General features: G+C 34.7%; 2 long non-coding RNA genes across 2 annotated transcripts; both read left to right on the plus strand.

The window, feature by feature from the left end:
- Positions 1–10,219: 10,219 nt before the first annotated feature.
- Positions 10,220–13,593, plus strand: LOC145587438 (uncharacterized). The gene is made up of 3 exons (XR_014101264.1): positions 10,220–10,520; positions 13,000–13,083; positions 13,291–13,593. It is a non-coding gene; the product is annotated as an uncharacterized LOC145587438 (long non-coding RNA).
- Positions 13,594–16,993: 3,400 nt separating this feature from the next.
- On the plus strand, positions 16,994–17,909 carry LOC145587439 (uncharacterized). Its single transcript, XR_014101265.1, has 2 exons — positions 16,994–17,219; positions 17,362–17,909. It is a non-coding gene; the product is annotated as an uncharacterized LOC145587439 (long non-coding RNA).
- Positions 17,910–18,110: the final 201 nt, after the last annotated feature.

The raw sequence follows: 18,110 nt of genomic DNA on the forward strand, positions 1-18,110 counted from the left end.
ATGCTAATATTATTATGCTTTGAGATTGAGAATATTATTATTATGGTGATGATTGTTATTATGTTGCTTGATATTATATTTATTTATTTGTTATTGCTTGATCACGCCTTTTATTCATGTTTAAAGGAAATTTGTACTTGTAATCACGCTTAATAAGATAATTAATAATCTTGTTTAAGGTTAATATGATTATAATTCAAGTGATCGCGAATAATAATTTTGCTTGTGCATTAATATTCAACCAACATAGATTAAACAGGTTTAGGGTTAACCTAATGATTGTATGTTAGTCAGAAAGCACACATGAATACGAGAAGAATAAAATAGAGGCCTATTTTTAGGGCAAGTTCAATCTCTTTTAGGTTGGATTTGTACCTTTATCCCCGAACTTCCAGTCATGGTTCCAGACCTATTGGAGTTAACGATCTCCTGGGTCGTTAAGTGGTGTAACCTTCACCCTGTGAACGGTTTACAAGTTCCTAAAACTTGTTGGTGACTTTTTTATTCTAGCTTCCTTCCCTTTAGACGCCACCATGCTTGAGTGTATGATCACAGTGGGGCTCAAGTGTGGGATGCTTGAAATATTCCCTAAAAGCGTCCTGTACTCCTATTAGAAGTTATGGTCAAATGTAAAGTTGCATAACTCCCCCCATATGTTCATACTCAAGGTATATATGTTCTAAGAGTTTTGGTGCGTAATCTATTTCACTTTACGTTATTTACATATTATTAAACTTGGTGATGACTTTCAAACCATGACGTAATCAAACATTATAATTATCCAAACAACTAAACATTCCAATTTAATTCTTGAATAATTAGTGACCACATAATATTTAATGTTGAACCCTTTTAAATCTATCTCAGTGTCAAAGACACCTTAAACGCGTAATGCGCCACAATTCCTATCCCTCGGTGTTAGAAACACCTTAAGTGTACTAAGGCACCAAAATATAATTTATTCCTCGTGTACATAGACACTTACATAGCTCCTTTCTCATGCTTATACCATCAATAAAAATTATATGAACCATAATAAAATTCCCTTTTAATTCCAAACCAAATTAAACATTTAGTTTAATTAAACATGCTTTCTATCATGCCATAAATTAAAGTGTGGTTCATATTCAACATGCCAAACGATTATTTTCAAATCATTAATCCATCACAAATAAATCATGCTTCATAATTCAATCACCAATATCAACCAAATCACAATTTCCAATCATAATCTAGCACGATACTACTTGGGATTAATTAATCAAGCTTAGCATACAACTACATCATCAAAAATATGCTAAGTACGCGAACGTACCTTGAATACGATCTTAAAGTCGCCACGACTAATAGAAATCACTCACTTCAAAGTCTCCTACAAACCAAAATCATAATATGACATTAAAATCTACTCCACACAAATTTCTAGCAATATATACTCTTATTACACCACTCATAATTTAATTAAAACAAGCTGAAAATTAATATAAAACCTCATACTTTAATCCCAATTAATGGGTAGTTAAAATTCCTTCAAGAAACTTAATTTTTAGCATACTAACAAAAATTCCAGCAATATTAATTCATGAAAACTTGTTGTAACTATACTTTAAAACCTTTAAATTAAAGGTTTAAACCACCCTAAATCATATTCCTTCAATAATCAATTATTTATAAATCTAGGGTTTCTAAATTGAGGTTTTTTTTAATTAGAATTAAAATCTGAAAATTAATTTGCACCATACTTAAAATCAATCATCATAAAATCATCACAAAACTCATAATTTATAATTAGATCTAGGATTAATAAAAAATAATAAAAAAAAAGAATAAATTTTTTTTTTCGAAAAAGGAGGCCAAACAACAGCCACGGCACCACAGCCGGCTGCTGCTGGTGCAGCCGCCGCTGCTGCCAACTGCTGCTGCTGGTGGCCGGCGGCCCACCGGTGGTGGTGGTGGTGGTGGTGGTGGCTGGCGGTGGTGAGTGCCGAAAAAGGGGAAGGGGAAAAAGAAAGAAAAAGGAAAAAGAAAATAAAGGAGAAGGGAGAGAAAGTTTACCTTGGGTATTCTCCACTCTAGGCAAAGTTTAATTTTCCCTTCTTAATCTTTAGAAACCCTTACCCAAACTTTCCCTTTTTTATCTTTTCTACTCCCTTTTCGAATAAAACTTTACAAAAATAAAACTTTCCTAAATTAAATCCCCACTTAATAAAATAATTAATTAAATAAAACTTTCCTTTTATAAAATATTTCCAAACTTATTTAAAATAAATAATTAAAATGCCATAAATAATTCATTTCAAATTATTTAAAATACCCCAAAATATACTTATTTAAAATAAAATACATATAAAAATACGGGGTATTACACAATCTCAACAATCAAGGACCAGTGCAGAGCTCGAGATATCAACCGAAAAAGATGAACTTCATAGCTTAGGTTGTATTAAAGCTAAGTTTGTTTTAGGTTGATGTAAATATATATTTGGTTGATATACATGAAACTTATTAGAAATCAGATAGAGCTTGGCAAACTAAGTAATTCGTAAAAGATAAGTTTAGATTTATGAAAAAGTATTTTATTTGATTTTATCTTTTAAAATCTGGTTGACTTGGTTTTATCTCTTTCATAAAAATTTATCTTTTAATAAAACGAATTTTACAGAAAAAGGTTTTCTTAAAATCGAGATTAAGTCTGTTTCGGTTTTAAATGATAAGAATGAAATTCTGTTTAACTTATCATTTTCTGGAAAACTTACTTTGTTAGCTGAGGAACTTCTATAAATATAGAAGTGATAAATCTAAGCAAAGTGAGAGTTTTAAGCGTGAAAACCAATTAGTGCTTAAGAGTAAGTTTGCCAAAAGGTTTAAGATTTATCATTTGGATTTCGGGTTTCATATGTAGCTTTCCATTTATATATTAGAGTGAGTCTTTGTGTTGTAATTGGTTTTGGGGTGTTTGTGAATTCTTGACAATTCACGTTTGAGTTAGGAGTTTGAATTCTCTAAAATTCATATGTGTTTAGGAGTTTGAAAGTCTCTAAAATTCGAGTGGTAGCAGTGAGAGCACAGTGAGTGAGCTTCAGGTAGGATACCGAGTGTAGGCACTCCGGGAGGGCTGAGTGAACCTAAGTGGGACTTAGGTTGAGTAGGATAGGGTCCTATCAGGTAGCAAATGTCCGTGGTGGAACTTGTGAGAAAGGTCTGTGTTAATAGGTTGTAACTATGAGTTTCCCTATTATAGTGGAGTTTGTTTGAAAATCCCGAGAAGGGTCGAGGTTTTACTTCCAATTGGGCCTTGGAAGGTTTCCTCGTAAAATCTTGTTGTGTTCTTTAAGTTCCTTTTATGTTCTGTCTTTAAATTCCGCAAAAGTTTACCTAATTGGAACCTACTACTATTCACCCCTCCTCTTGTAGTAGTTCATCTAAACTAACAATTGGTATCAGAGCAGGTTCTCACGGAAATACAGCAACCTTGTAGTGTAAGTTCCTGGAGAGATGAATGCACACGAGAAGATTGAAGAAGGGTACTAGACCCAAAGACCACCAATGTTCAATGGAAAATTCTATTCCTACTGGAAGAATAGAATGGAAATCTTCATCAAGGCTGAATCTGGTGACTTTGAGGTAACAAAAACCAATGAGAACAAAGAGGTAATACCTAAACCATTGTCTGAATTTGAAAAAGAGGATTATGAGAAATTTGAATTAAATGCTCAAGTAGTGAAAACCTTGCATTGTGGACTAGGACCTCATGAGCATAACAGAATCATGGGTTGTAAGTCCGAAAAGAAAATTTGGGATTTATTACAAGTAACACATGAAGGAAAGAATGAAGTTAAACGTTCCAAAATTGACTTACTGATGTCAAAGTATGAAAGATTCAAAATGCTACACAAGGAATCTATTCAGGATATGTTCACTAGATTTATTAACATTATTAAAGAGTTAGAGTCTTTAGGCAGGTCCATACCCATTGACAAATAGGTAAGAATTTGATGGGATGAAGAACGGTAGGTCATTGGGCTACCACCCCACCCAATCAAAAAAAATTTGTAACTCAACAAACCCCTATTAAGTGTAGTGGTAAGTCAAGGTCGAACCCAAGGGAATGGAGGTCGAATGCACAATGCCTAAGTCAAGCTATTCCGAAGTCAAATAAAGGGGTTTAGGAAGGAAACTAGAGGTAGAGCTAAATGATCCAAGGACTTGTATGAAATCAATCTAAAAGACACTAAGGCAATGGATCCACATGTAATTGTTATGGAAAATGGTAATTTGGGAGGTCAAACCGACTAAGTCAAGTGATATGAAGGAAGATCAATCATGTATCCAAAAGAGCATACCAAGCTAGCTCACCTAGAGGTCTAACTAGCGTCAACTACGCTAAACACTACCTAGGGAACGTCACAAAGCACCTCAATCGTGAAATTGCAAGTTACTAATCAATGGTCTGTATCATAGCAATCTCACAATGCAATCTAGTGCAATAATCAAAGATGGACAAACTTCAATCAATCACACACATGCACATGAATTATCAACCAAATTTAATCATATCATCAACTCCATCAATTATCCCCAAATTACTCTAATCCATCACTCAAACATGCTTCACCATTTCCCTAGCTAGAAAACTATTCACTAGCCATGGAAATCAAGATCAAAACTACACTAATCATCAATTTCATCATCAACATAATTGAAATCAAAGATCAAATCAACAATCAATCAAAAAAATCAATAAAACTTCAATCAATCATCAAACAAACTTCAATCAATCAACAATAACATGGAAAACAAATGAAATCAACTAGAATCAAACTTGTATTGAAATCAAGAAAAAGATCCTTACAAAACTTTGATCTAAAGATCAATTACAATGAAGAATTCTTGAACAATCACCAAAAACCATGAGTTTCTATCTCTTCAATCCTCGAGTTTCTCTATCTAAAATTCTAATCAAAAACTAACTATATCAAATCTAATCTCTAAAAAGTTCTCCTTCAATAATAGAAAGAAATAACTATATATACAAAGAGGAAGTCGGTATTGACGCCCAAAAATAGACCCACGTCGGTGCGGGCGCTTGGAGGAGAGAGAGTGGCGCGCACGGGAACACACCCAGATTGGTGCGCTCGCACGCACCAGGTGTGCGGCCGCACCCGACCAATGTGCGGCCGCACACTCCCTGGGTGCGCCCGCACCTAGCTGGGTCTTTCCCCCTTCTTCTCTTTGTCCTAGCTCAAGTGGTGCACACATCCTAGATGATGATGATGGAGGACAAGGTAGGCAGAAACTTTCTTGAATTTCTTGAAGAGTATAAGCCATGAGAAAGGCATATACAAGGCCTTGAAGCATGCCCCTTGGATCCACCTTAGACTTGAAACTTCTTGCACAAGCTTTAGGCATGAAAACAATGAAAGATCATAGAGAGGAGGCTCGGGAATTCTTGGACAATCAATCACCACTACAAACAAATGATAAAAAAAACAAGTAAAAGAGAAAATAACAAGTAAACTAGAAAATGCATAAAATAGAGAAACTAACTACAAAAAGCATAAAAATGAAGAAAACAAGAATAAAACTAAGGAAAACTAAAGAAAAGAGTGATAAAATGAAATAGAAGTCATCCAAAAAGGGACCAAATGAGTGCCATAAATGTCACTCATCAAAGAAAATTCCTTAAAAGTCTTCCTCAAGATGAGAGATGGAGATCCAAGGTGACTGCAAGACAGGAATCCAAGGACTTCGCAAAATTCAATCTTGAGCAACTCAACGGGTCCTTGCTCACTCATGAACTTCACCTTGGAGCAAACACTGAAAGTTCTAAGAGTATAAGCCTTGCTCTAAAGGCTTATGAGTCAAGCGATTCTGAAGACAATGATGTTGAAACAGCTATGCTTTTCCGGAGGTTCAAGAGGATGCTAGGTAAAAAAGAAGACAGGAGAAAACGAGGACAATCCAGTTCCAAGGAGATTAACTGTTACAAATGTGGCTCCAAGGAACACCTCATCAGAGACTGTCCCCAGCCTAAGGAGGATGAGAAGCCCAAATACAAAGGGAAGGAAAAAAACAAGTTCTATAAGCCATCGTTCTCCAAGGAAGATGTCAAGAAAGCCATGATGGCTGCATAAGAAATTCTGATTCAGAGGATGAAGAAGAAGGTAAGTCCATGGAAGAAACAGCAAACCTATGCTTGACGGCTAAAACTGATAATGAAGCTTACCTGAAGAAACTTGAATCTGAGGTATGGTATGATCATAGACAACTTTAAAATATGAATAAAGAAAATCTTATGGATATTATTCTGGAACTTCAAAATAACTGTATTGAATTAAATAGATCGAAGTCCTAAAGTGATCAAGCTTTAAAAATCCACAAAGAACATAGTGAATGGGTTGACAATATGAAAACTAATGTTCAGACTAGATTTTTTTATTTATATGATAAAATGTCATTTTGAAAGAACAAGTTGATAAACTAAAACATGATAACATTATGTTAAATGTAGAGTTAGCTCAGCTAAATTTAGGAATTAACTCTCCTGATTCTGAAGTTCCTCTATTAAGCCAATATCCAAATTTTGAAAAACTTAAATCTGATTTAGAAGAAATGATAACGAAAAATCAAACCTTGGAGGAGGAACTTGCTAAGACTAGGAAAGGTAAAGAAGTTATTAATCATGGAATTCCGGCTTGGATAGCTAATACTCAAAAGAAGCATAATGAAGGACTAGGATATAAAAAGAAGTCTAGAAGAAATAAGAAGTATGTAGATCTACCCAGCAAGAAGATATGTTACTTCTGTGGTTTTACAGGACATCTTCGCACAGCATGTCCTAAGAGAATTAATACTACTCTTAAGAATATTGATTATGATGAACAGGTTTGGATGAAGAAAACTGACTCTTCCTCCAAAACAATGGAACCCAAGGAAACCTGGTTCCAGAAACTAACGCTTAGTTTTCATGTAGGTTCCACTGAGGGGGAACAACACTTGGTACCTTGACAGTGGTTGTTATAAGCATATGATTGGAGACAAATCTAAATTTCTCACAGGATGCCTACTACGGAGGAACTGTGACCTTTGGAGATAACAAAAAAGGTGGAATTATTGCTATTGGTAAAATAGGAAGGTCAAGTTCCCATGCTATTGAAAATGTTTTTTTAGTCGAGGGTCTTAAACATAATCTGTTAAGTATATCTCAATTTTGTGATAAAGGTAATTCAGTTAGCTTTACTTCTAATCTATGTAGAATCATTAACAATGACACTAACAGAGTTATTCTTGAAGGAACTCGAAAGGGGAACACATATGTTGTGGATCTCAATGAAGTTCCAAATAGTAGCTTGATATGTCTTAGTGTCATTGAGGATGATCCCCTATTATGGCACAAACGCTTTGGCCATGCTAGTTTCTCTTTGCTTGATAAACTTAGATCAAAAGGACTTGTGGAAGGACTTCCATCCATCAAGTTCCTAAAAGATAAAGTTTGTAGTGCATGTGTAAAAGGTAAGCAGACTCGAATATCTTTTAAATCTAAGAGTATGATAAGTACCACAAAACCATTGGAGCTTGTTCACATGGATTTGTGCGGTCCTATGAGGATACAAAGCATAAGTGGCCATAGGTATGTAATGGTTATTGTAGATGATTTTTCAAGATTCACCTGGGTTTTCTTCCTTGTAAGCAAGGATGAAACGTTTGATAAGTTTGTTGCTTTTGTTAGGAAAGAATAGAGAAGAACAGGTTGCCAACTAATTCATCTGAGGTCAAATCATGGAACTAAGTTTGAGAACTTCAAATTTGACGAGTTCTGCAAGGAACATGGAATGGATCATAACTTCTCTTCCCCCAGAACTCCATAACAAAACGGAGTAGTCGAACGGAAAAATAGAAGCCTAGAAGATATGGCAAGAACAATGCTGATTTCCAGTGGACTACCTAGGAACTTCTAGGCCGAAGCAGTAAATACAGCGTGCTATATATTAAACAGAGTTTCTGTGCGAGCAATAACCAACAAGACGCCTTATGAGATGATGAAAGGAAGAAAACCAAATATCTCATACTTCAGATCATTTGGTTGCAAGTGTTTTGTACACTACAATGGAAAGAGGAACTTGGAAAAGTTTGATGAAAGGAGTGACGAGGCAATTTTCTTAGGATATGCCTCAAATAGTAAAGCTTATAGAGTTTATAACAAAGGAACGATGTGTGTTGAAGAGTATGTACATATAATTTTTTATGAAACTGACTCTGTGATTGATGTGTAGGACGATGATGACTTTGAAATAGGGCTAATTAGAAAGTACGACCCTAGTGAAGAGTCATCAATATCCATGAAGCAGTAAGTTGAGAATCCAGTAGCTGACAACCATGAAGTAGCTGAGACAGAAGTTCCTCAAGAGGAATAACCAGAGCCTAAGAATCCAGAACCTGAGTTTACAGAACCACTAGATCAAGATATGGAAGATAATAGTGTTGAACCAGAAAAGTTGTATCCAATAAAAGACTTTACCCCATAACATTGGAAACATCAAAAATCTCACCCAGTGGACATGATTATGAGTGACATAACAAAAGGAACTTAGACTCGTTCCCAGTTGAGAAACTTCTGTGCGTTCCTCTCATTCCTCTCTACAATGGAACCAAAGAACTCTGATGAAGCCTTACAAGATGAAAACTGGATAATAGCAATGCAAGCTGAACTGAGTGAATTCGAAAGAAACAAAGTCTGGCACCTAGTTCCTAGACCAAATCAGAAAGTCATAGGTCTAAAATGGGTGTATAGGAACAAGCTTGATGAACATGGAATCATTTTAAGAAACAAGGCTAGGTTGGTTATCAAGGGGTACAACCAACAAGAAGGCATAGACTTTGATGAGACGTTTGCACCAGTTGCCAGGTAAGAAGCTATACGTATTCTTATTGCTTTTGCAGATTTCATGGGTTTTAAGTCGTACCAGATGGACGTCAAATGTGCATTTTTGAATGGTCTCTTACAAGAGGAAGTCTATGCGGAACAACCCCCTGGATTAGAAAATCCAGAATTCTCGGATCATGTTTGTAAACTTGATAAAGCTCTTTATGGGATGAAACAAGCACCAAGAGCATGGTACGAGAGATTGTCCAAGTTCCTGTTAGATAATGATTTTAAATGTGGTAAAATAGACAAAACATTGTTTTTCAAATCTAAAGGAACTGACATTCTAGTTGTGCAAATTTATGTTGATGATATTATTTTTGGTGCAACTAACGAATCTTGTGTAAGTATTTTGCTGACCTTATGAGTGGAGAGTTCGAAATGAGTATGATGGGTGAGCTAAATTTCTTTCTTGGTCTGCAAGTTAAGCAAGCCGAGAGAAGGATAATGATTCACCAGCAAAAATATGTGAAGGAACTCGTGAATAAATACCAGATGGAAAGTTCTAAGGTTATTAGAACACTTATGGGAACTAACATCAGGCTAGATGAAGACTCAGGTGGAACTTGCATAGATTAGAAGATGTATCAAGGTATGATAGGTTCCTTACTATATTTAACTACTAGTAGACCTGACATATCGTTTAGTGTAGGACTATGTGTAAGGTTCCAAGTCAATCCAAAGGAATCTCATCTTAAAGCGGTCAAGAGGATACTGAGGTATCTGAAAGGAACTGATGACTTATGCCTATACTATCCTAGAAATGAGTCAATTGATTTGGTAGGATACACTGATGCTGACTATGCAGGTGATTTAGTTAACAGAAAGAGCACGTCAGATATTACTCAATTCCTTGGACCATGCTTAGTTTCTTGGGGTTCCAAGAAACATAATACAGTTGCTTTGTCCACAGCAGAAGCTGAATATGTAGCTACTGCTGCATGTTGCTCATATATGATGTGGATAAAATGACAAATACGTTATTTTGGATTAAAACTTGAATGTGTTCCAATCTATTATGATAATACTAGTGCTATCTGTAGATCCAGTGCAACACTCTAAGGTTAAACATATCCACATTCACTACTACAAAATGAGTACTTTCTCAACGCTAGACCCTCGATGCTGGGCAAGTACAGTCAACGGGTAAATATACTATGCGTGTTTTTGCGACGCTTTTTAGAGTTAAAATTAATTTTCAACTGCAAAAAGCGTCGAGAAAAACTAGCACGTGCCCACACGTGAATAAAAAGCCCACGATTGCATATTTAGGGAAATAATAAAAGCTTGAAGCTGAAGTGCTGAACATAAACATAAACCCTAACCATTTTTCTCTCTATCTTTCAGCATACAAACCGAATGAACCATGGATTTTAAACTCAGATCTTTGTTCCTCTTCGAGTCAATTTCGAATGAGGATGTATTCAGTATCAGTTTCAAATTCAAATGTTCAACTCTGTTTGAATCAATTTTGAATTGTGGTACATCAATTTCAAGTTTAGATCTTTGTCCCTCTCCGGTCCAAGTTCGAATCAATTCAGATACATCAATTTAAAATGCTGATCTTTGTTTCTCTCATAATCAATTTCACATTCAGGTATATCAATTTCAAAACTAGATCTTTATCTAAATTGAAATCAGTTTTGTCCCTCTTTTTTAGATTCAATATCTTATTTACAGTTTTGTGGATTTGTGGTGTCTTAGTGTCTTCGATTTTTATATAGTAATTGGTTTTCTTATGTTTGATATTACTAGAATTCTATGATTTTGTTTCCTGAGCTTACATTGGTAGAAATTAATGGAGCTTGTAATACGATAAAGTAGTTGTATAGAGATAAATTGTGAGAGAAGTTGTATTAATTACCAATTTTGATATTGGTGGCAATAGTTATTTGGGATAAGAAATTGACTCAAGTTTCTTGAAAAGCAATATATTATACGAATCAGGTGGTGTAGTAGAGTTCTACCTACAAGTTCCTCGACTCAAATTATAAAAGTTCATTGTAGAAGATTTTTATGTTCGATTAAATGTGCTTATTAATTGAATTAATATTAAATTTGATTTAATTAGCCGAGTTTTTAAAAATGTTGTAACTTATCTTAAAAGAAGGGACTTTGATGGGTAATGTAGGGACTTTAGGGGGTGTTTGGTTCAAGCAAATTTGGTGTAAGGTATGGGTTTGGAATGACCAAAACCCATACCTTGTGTTTGTTTCTTGAAATTTCATTTTTCAAACCCATACCTCAAACCCCCAAGGTATGGGTTTTTGAAACCCAAGGGGGGAGGTGGGTATGGCTCATACCCATACCTTTAGGTTTAATATTAAAGAAAAACTATCATTCCTAAATAAAAACCAAACACATGAAATCAAGTATCAAGTTCCAACCCCATACCACCCAGGTTTCATTCCTCATTCCAAACCCATACCATTGTTTGAACCAAACGCCCCCTTAGAGTGTTGGGCTGCTTATATCAGGAGTCAATTTGGCTCTGTTTCATATGATTAGTGATTTAGTGTGCACTGATATAATAAAGGGTTACTAAATTTCTATATGTTTGAAATTGGGATTGTGTGTGAACCGTCATCACTTTAATTGTCTATGCTATTATTTCTACTAGTGCCCATTTGATAGCTAGGCTTATTCATTTTAATGGGGTAGAGTAGGTATACTTTGATTCGTTTCCGCGGGAGGTGATTAGTTTGGCCGAATTTGATTGTATATGCCTGATGTTCTAAATTAAATATGCTCACTGACCCCTCTAATAATCTTTTTATAGACCTATTTCTCTAAATTAATTAAATATTTGTAATGGTTTTGCTTTTGCTACATAAGTAGCTTATTAAACTTAATAAGTAATTAGGGAGTAGTAATATCTGGACAAGAGTTTAGTGAATGTCTTCTAATTCATCATTTATATGTATGTACGACATGTTTAAGTTAGAAAATTCGACAAATATTACTTTTAGAATATGCCTTGAATTGATTCTTCATGTATGATCATTTAAGTGCAACGTGCCACCTATGATTGCTCCAAAGCTAGTGATATCTATTATATTCTAACTACAGTTTTCTATTGAGCTATGCAATTTTCTGTCTTCTTTCAAAACTTTACAACCTGTTGAGGCAATAATTGGGCATATTTGCATGTTGGCTATTTTTTTTTTTAGTGACCAGACATCAATTAATTAGGTCTTTGCCTTTCTCATGTTTGTAGTTGTCTTTATTTGTATGCACTTCAACGTGTAATATGTTGTACATTCATTTCCAATTGATTTTACATGTTTAATCTAGACTTCTAGCTGAGATTTTTTTTTTCCCTATTTGTGTCGGTGTTAATCACCACAGAATAATATTCTAGCTAAGAAATATGATATGCTCTTTTAATTTGTTTATGCTATTACTGTTGCATCATTAAGATAATGTTTACGAATTATTGTATTGAAATTAGAGTCGTCATTTTTATGTTACGTGTATGGTACATAGTTGAACATCAAATTTGTTAGTGGACTAGATCAAGTTCCAAATTTTCCTTCTGGTTAGAATACTAAATATTAATTTGATCCAATTTTATAGATGGACTATATAAACACATCACATCCGAATTTTCTTGGAGCAATTATTTTCCCCCTTTTCCACTTATCCCCAAGTTTCCTCTTTCATCATTTTTTTTTTATTTTTTTTTTGTGTAAATGTGTCTTGCCATCTATTGTCACAGAATTTCTTTCTGTTCAATAGTAGTATTTGGTCTTGCACAAAGGATTATTCGTTGGCCCATCTTGCTCTGTCAATGTTTTCCTAATCATGCATTGTGCAGTATTGTGTGGAAAAATGTCATGCTATGCTTTATAGATGAGGTTGTTGTTACATAATTTGACATTTTGTGATTGAATTTTAATGATTATAAATTAGTATTATTAGTTGTGATACTCGTGTGGTCTTTTGTTAGAGGTGAGGCCTCCACTTTTATTAAGTAATTGTGGCTATGTGGTAAATTTCGTGTTCTGTCCGTGGGGGCTTTTGTATTCTTTTTCTAATTTTGATACTTCATATGTAAAATCTTCAATATTTTGCAGGAAAATAATAGGAGTGAGCTTGCTAGATTAGATAAAGAAAGGCATATAAACTTTTTAAGCATGCTGAAAGGCTTTGTTAATCAGGTACATTCTTCAGCCTTTTTAATCTACCTTTAATCTACATTTATCTAGGTGGTAATTGACAAATATTTTATCGTCTAGATTTAACCAATCAAATATTAATTGCTAGTTGATCAGCTAATCCATACTTTTGAGGCAAACAAGTCTTTAAGTAATTGAATGTTATATGAAATTGTATAGCCTGTGTTTATTCAAAAGTTTCTGCCCCAGGATCCGGAGAGTGAAATGAGCAGATTAAGGACTAGCTAAATTGGAGATTCAATTGAAGATTGCAGCAGTTATTGGTCACAATTTGAACTTTGCTTTATGCCCTGTCTCTTGCAAGCATATTAAGGAGCAGCTAAATTGGAGATTGATTGAAGATTTTTTGAGAAGAAATGAGCAGATTTGTTCCTCTACAACTAGTCATGATTGAACTATAAATTGGCATTTTATTTGTTGTAATAGAAAACTCATTATTATGAGATATTGTACATAAACTGTAATATATTTATATGTAATAAAAAATAAGTTGGGCCTAATATTTTGGTATGTATTCATATTTTGTAATACTAAGCTAGTAATAATTTTTCAGTGTGAAATATGATTTTTGAATTGGTATATATATATTCTAGATATTTTTTGTAAAGAATATGGATAGAAAAAACATCCCCAACATATAAAATATAGACAAAAAAAAGCGTCGCAAAAATATCAAATATTAAATATTCTAGACACACTAAAGCGTCGCCAATTTTAAGATTTAGACACAAAAAAGCGTCGATAAAGTTGAGTAAGTGCGCCAACTACAGCCTATTTCGACTCTCCGTATAAAAGTTTAGACAATATAAAGCGTCAAGATTCGCAACGCTTTTTGATGACGCATAATTTTCTCGACGCTTTTCTGAAGCGTCGAAAAAAAAATTTGACGCTTTTTTGCGTCGAAAAATAGCTTTAAAAGCGTCCAAAAAGCACGGATTTTCTAGTAGTGATTAGAAATCATTTCCTAAAAGATAATGTGGAAAAAGGAAATATTAAATTAGAATTTTGTTCAACTGAAAATCAAATAGCTGATATTCTAACTAAGCCTTTGAGCAGAGAACGCTTTGAGAAAATGAGACTGGAACTTGGGATGATCAAGCTGAATTGATTGCAACTGAAGTTCCCAGATATGGCTTTGTCAATTATAGGACCAATAAGAAGAAATAAAACATCTATCACAAACATGGTGTGATAAACATAACGGGAATGTCGCCGTTGATAAATTTTTGGAGGTCAGTGCAATTAATACTTATTAGACTGTACTTAATTTTCAAGTTAATGTAGACATGTATGTGACACGTTCCTAGATGTTTCTTTTCAAAATTCTTTTTCGAAAAATTTATCTTTTGCAAACTAGAATTCTTTTATCTCAGAATATGTGAAAAGATAAACATTGAATTTGAAAATACATCCAGGTAACTATTTCAAAATCAAAGTAAATACATTGTTCCTAAAGCCTATCTCTTCATATTCCTCGCACTGCCTCATAAAGTTACCTCCATTATAAATACTCACCCAACTCTTGTCAAATCACATTAACCCTCAAAATCTCTCTCAACCACAAAAATTCTACAGCTAAACCATTTTCTTAACCATGGAAGCCGAAAACCAAAACCCTAAGGACCAAATTGAAAATTCACCCACCAAAACACAAGATCCAACCAATAGCTTTGGAAATTCTCGAAATTCCAACATCTTTCACCTCAGAAATTAAAAATACCAAGCCAAATCCTCTTGAGGAGACCGAGACCTCTTCAAGTGCAAGTCTACCCAATGTCATAGATCGACTCAATGCATGGAAAAAGAGGAAAGCAGAGAAAGCTGAAAAGTCTCTCGAAGAACAGATGGAGGAGGTCGATCTTATGTCTAAGGGGGAAGATCTCAAGGACAAGGATGACTCTGAGGGGGAAGATGATCAGAAAGCTTTGGAGAAACAGGCTGAAAGGTATGTTGTAGGCTACATAATTGATTTTGAATAGTGTAGGAAAGTGAATTTTGTGGAATTTCTAGATCTAATCAGATTTCGGGGATGGGAAGTTATGTTTTCATTAAAAGCTAAAAATTACTTATATCCTTTAGCTATGGATGAATTTTGCAAAGAATGTGAGTTTGAAGATGGTATGTGTTTCAGTAAAATCAATGGGGTGGATATAGAATTTGATGCTAAGAGACTAGGAACTCTGCTACAGGTTCCTTGTGAGGGGTTTGATACCTATATGAAGGGGGCAGTGACTGTTAAGGTAGCAGGACACACTAAGACTGAAATAATTAGCTATTTAGGTGGTAAAAAGGGTGTGAGTGTCATGAATCATAATGACTTGTCTCCTTTGCATAAATTGTTATTCAATCTTGTGAAAAAATCCTTAGTTCCCAAAACACAAAAGAAAAATGAACTATGTTATATGGATATGGCCTTAATTTTCTGCATGTCAAAAAGAATTAAGATTAATTTTCCAGCATTGATGATGCAACACCAAGAGCACTTTGTTGAAAAGGAAATAAAGGTGGGATATGTTGTTATCATCGCTTCAGTTTTTGAGGATTTAGATGTAAAGCTTGTGGACTTTTATGGCCGAATGAGGGAGAAAGGAGAAAATGTTATCAACGAGGATACTCTGAGGGGACTAAGTCTAGAGGTTGTCAAGGGAAAGTGTGCAAAGTATGATGGGAAGAAGAGCAAGGCAAAGGAGGAGAGTTCCCAACTAAAAGAGCCTGTTAGGAAAAGTGAAAGACTCTCAGTTGGAACTCAGGCTAAAACAAGTGCAAATGAGCCTTTGGAACTTAGTGACAGGGAAAGACGGAGCTGAGGAGTTAATCAATGATTTGTCTAACAGACTCATGTAGGTGGAAGGACAGCTCCTAGAGGTGACAGGGAAGATCAGAACAATGGAGAAAAGCATTCTAAACCAAGGAAAGGAGTTTCAGAAGACTGTCTCAACCATGGAGGTCAGGCTGAAGAAGATGAAGAAAGACAACAAAGCAAGTCTTGAGCAGATCCTCAAGACTCTTGAAGAATGATCAGCCTGAACAACCTATATCTCATCCCTAACCAAACTCCCTACCTATTTTGATTTCCCTGCTCTAGTTTATGGAACAATGTTGTTTTTTTGTTGTTTTTGAACTTGGTTTGGTTTTGGATATTTTAGAACTTGGTCTGTAATATCTTTAATTACTCTAGATGGTTGGTTTTTTTTATGCTTATATATGTATGCATTTCTTGTTGAGAAAATACAGGTTAATTTGTGTGAAAGTATTGGCTTAAGAGAACTAGCCAGCGTTGCTTCTAGTTGCCCACACTCGATGAATTGCTTGTGGGACTCTGATTAGATGTATAAACCTTTGAAAAGTTAGGTTTTTAATAATGCCAAAAGGGGGAAAAGCAGGAGCAAACTTGGAAGCGAAAGTTGTTCTAGTTCCAGTTGAGTAAGTAACAAGGTTGTTCTCTTCTCCATTTCTTTTTGTTTGTTTTGTTTGTTTTCCTTCTGTTTATTTTTGTTTTTGTTTATTTCATTCTATCTTCTTTCAATATGAGTTTGTTTAATCTTTTCTGTAGTCTACAAAACAAAAAAAAAAAAAAAAAAAAAAAAAAAAAAAAAAAAAAATAGAAAATGAAAAAAACTAACCTTCTGCTTTACTTGGTTATCCACATAAATTTACTCAGTTTGTCATCATCAAAAAGGGGGAAATTGTTGACCCTTATGAGGTTTTGATGATGATGTTTATAATTGAGCAAACTTCTATCTAATAAGGATTTTCTAGTGTTATGATGTTTGCAGGACGAGTAAACTCTGGGAGTTGAAGTAAGAACTGAAACAGAGGAACTTTAGAAGATCCAGGATGACAAGCAAAGTCAGAAGAAGAGTTCCTGAAAGTAGTTCTCTGAACATACAGAACTGGTTAGTAAGTTGGGCACCCATTCTTGGGTTGTTATAAGTTTTTAACAACGTTTGCAATGAAGTATAAGCTGTTTTAGTTGTTTAATCGGTGTGAATTGTTTAATAGTGCCATTAAGGTGAAGGCGGTCTATGTACTATTCCAAGTAAAGGATCCATTGTGGGAGCTAGATAGTCTTGAGAAATGGCCTAGGCATGTGGTGGGCATGGTGAAGCAAACAGATAGTATGAACCATGATCCTTGCCTATTATTGATATTGGTTAAGCAAGTTTCTGCTTTTAATTATATAAAATGTCTACTTTTGATTACAAATGCATATACATGATTACAAATCCAAAAACACTAACCACTGTTATTCAATTATAGTTTCTCATGTGGTGTGCTAATGCTTGGTTGCATTAAACACTGTGCACGTAGTTCTTTTGATACTAGTTACCCTCTGGTATGTTTGCTATGAATTACGGCTGGTTTGGTTTTGTACATGGGAAGGTCTGCACCATGTATAGTAATTGTGTCGTTGTAAAACTGTGGTGCAGGAGAGGAACATGAAGAAGGGGTTGTTTTTAGAGGATGCGAACAATTCCTTCAACGAACCGAGTGGAAAGTTTGATGACATTTTGCCCAAGGAATGAGTGTGGCCGAAAAGAACATGATCTTCTCAGAATACTTTTTAGCTATGCTGAGTTTCAGGTTTTGATTTGGGATGTACACCTTTTGAACTGTATTGCAGTCTAGTTAAACATATGGCTTGGTTAGTCTATTTTGGTGTATCTAATTTGAACGAGAATAGGCTTGATGTAGTGCCCGTTTAAAATTGTTTTTGTTGATCTTTGGAATTGTTTTTACTCAGGTAAAACTAAGTTATGGTGATATTTTAGTTGAATAAGTACAAGCATGCTATAATTGTTTTGGGATGTTGATCATTGAAAACAGAAAAAGGCAATATTTGGTAGTGTAAGCACAAACAATAGGACTATTATTAGTCTGATAACACAAAAAAAATAAGTAGAGTCTCAAAACAATTAGTTTACTAGAGTCTGATAAGACAAACACCTTAATAGAGACATGACCAGCTAGAATTTAGTAAGGAATCAGATCCTAACATTGATTACTAA

This window comes from Chenopodium album, chromosome 17, assembly GCF_948465745.1.
Source record: "Chenopodium album chromosome 17, dcCheAlbu1.1, whole genome shotgun sequence".
NCBI classification, from domain to species: domain Eukaryota; kingdom Viridiplantae; phylum Streptophyta; class Magnoliopsida; order Caryophyllales; family Amaranthaceae; genus Chenopodium; species Chenopodium album.